Below are 2,508 nucleotides of genomic sequence, written 5' to 3' on the forward strand. Positions count from 1 at the left end.
GAGAGAGAGAGAGAGGAAGAGAGAGGGAGAGTGTGGGGGAACAAAGAGACGAAGAGAAAGATAGATATACAGAGAAAGAGAGCACAACGAGAGCAAGATACACGAAGACTGAAAAAATGAATAAAGAGGTAGGTGTAACAGTGGAGTCACATGGAGGTCAGAGGACAGAGGAGTTGTGGGATTGTAGCTGATGATCTTCAGATACTCCGGCCATCAATCATGATTATTCATGAAGGGGGCGGGCCAACAACACCCTGTTCAGATAATAATATGTACTTTTAGTAAGGAAAAAGCGATGTCAACTTTGTTGAGAGAAATAGACGTTAAGTACATGGTGAGAATAGGGAGTATAGGAGCTGCTTAGGAATGACTGCGTGAAGGAAAGAAAATGAGCAAAAGAATAAGCGAATCAGATAAATTTCAACATTGCAAGGTTATGAATAACTGAATACAAGAAAACATGAAGATTAATTTAAAAAATAGGTAGATGCGTAATTATTGTAGAGTTGGTGAGCAAAATGGTGAAGGAAAGGAAATAAAGATGTAAAGACGTGTTGGAGGATTGAGAGAATAGACGCGATGGTAGAGCAGAGAAAGTGTTGCGTGTGTGTGGAATTATGAGCAAGTAACTGGCACGTTGAATTGACTGTGGATAGGCAACAAAACAACACACCGGGGCCCATCGATCTAGGGATAGAAAGATGGCTGGGCAGATGGATGAATAGATTCATTGGATCGATAGATTGATGAATAGATGGATCTTTCGAAAGATGGACGAATAGATACGCTACTCGACAGATGGAACAGTATAAAGCTGACACCTTGACAGATGAGTGAATACAAGGATGACTGGATAGATGGACTAAAAGAGGAATGGTTAGGCAGATGGATGGATAAAAAAGATAACTAGGCATGCGGATGAATAGTCAGATGACTGGATAGATAGACAAGTAGACAGATGAGAAGATAATAATAAGCAGTTGTGAGAAATGTTTGAGTAGTATCCGAAATGGATGGCTGATTGAATGTTGGGGGATTAAAAGTCTTAAGAATTAATTTTTTTAGTTAGAGGGCTAACTGTTCAAATGGACTCATATCATGAATGACAGACCAGTTGACAGGGTCATCTTTAAGAGGGACTTTATAGAATAGGTCATTTTTATCATGAAGGTAAAAGGTAGATGATATGTACCTCGGCGAACGGGGAGTGGGGGAGGATGAGGGTTATAGGAGCGGTACAGTAAGATGTGCGAAACAGAACGACTGCATACGTATGAATATGAAAGTGACAGACTGAAGAAGTAAATGAATGAAAGAATGGGGAGTATACAGTGTCCATCGAAAGAAACCAGACAAACACGTTACAAGACGACCTAGTGGACCTCACATGTGGCTAAAAAGCAAGGAATCCCCCAGGAACCGATTAACCTAGTCAGAAGAGAAAGAAAATGTGAGGCAGCGTGGAGGAATCAGGCTCTCGTCAATTTTTGGGCATGTAGAGTTATTGGTATCAGCTTAACGTTTGTTCACATGTCTTTATTCAGATGAAAATAATATCCATTTATCTTGAGTACAAGTCGAGATATTTACGAAAGAAGGAGGTGGGGGTCACCTGTTTTTAGGGGTATAATTAGTGAGAAAATGACCGCCAAAGATTAGTTATTTCCTTAGAGTAAGAGTCCGTGGTAACTGAAAATTTACATTTTTTGTGCCTTTAATCAACGTTTTTCAGAAAATTCCTCTCAGAAACGAATTCTTTTATGGGCATAAATGGTGTAGAGCCATAAAAAAATTTGATAAAAATTCACAAACCTGCTGAAAAATGCAAGTTTCTTCTCTTTGATTATTTTGACGAGAGCCTGATTCCACCACGCTGCCTCACAAACGGAGAAAACTAGGATAAGACAAGCAAAGGAAAGAACAAAAGAGACACGTGTTTGACATGACGGATTGAGACCTGTGTCAAGTCGTATGCATTTAGAGTCGTAAGCAGAAAGAGTAGTTCCAAAAGGAACACGTCAAAAGAAGAGGAAAAGGTGAGAAGCAGCAGACTTTTGTGAGGGAAAAAACAAACCAACTGTACAGAACAACGGAGAGAAAAAAAAGAAACATTGCACGCCGTGTGGTCTGAACCACAGGCAAGGCTGGGTGAAGCAAAATAAATTCCGCGACATGTCACTGCAAAACAATAAATAAACGCACATTTCATCACAATGAAAATGCCTGGAACATCTGGCATGATTTTTAAAAAACTACATTTGTATACCTTTGAAAAAAAAACCACCTGTGCAGTTCAACCGATATATTATGCCAAGTAGAGTGTGTGACAAACTTAAAAATGTAGAAATTAAAAAAAAAAAAATACAGGTTGAAGGAGTAAATAAATGAATGTGTACAGAACTCTGTCACAATGTTCAGTGGGCAACCCTCTACTAGTTCTTCTTCTTCTTCTTCTACCCGGTGGTTGGGGCAACCGTTGGGGCAACCGTTGGGGCAACCGTTGGGGCA

Source organism: Aplysia californica, unplaced genomic scaffold, assembly GCF_000002075.1.
Source record: "Aplysia californica isolate F4 #8 unplaced genomic scaffold, AplCal3.0 scaffold00107, whole genome shotgun sequence".
Classification (NCBI taxonomy): Eukaryota; Metazoa; Mollusca; class Gastropoda; order Aplysiida; family Aplysiidae; genus Aplysia; species Aplysia californica.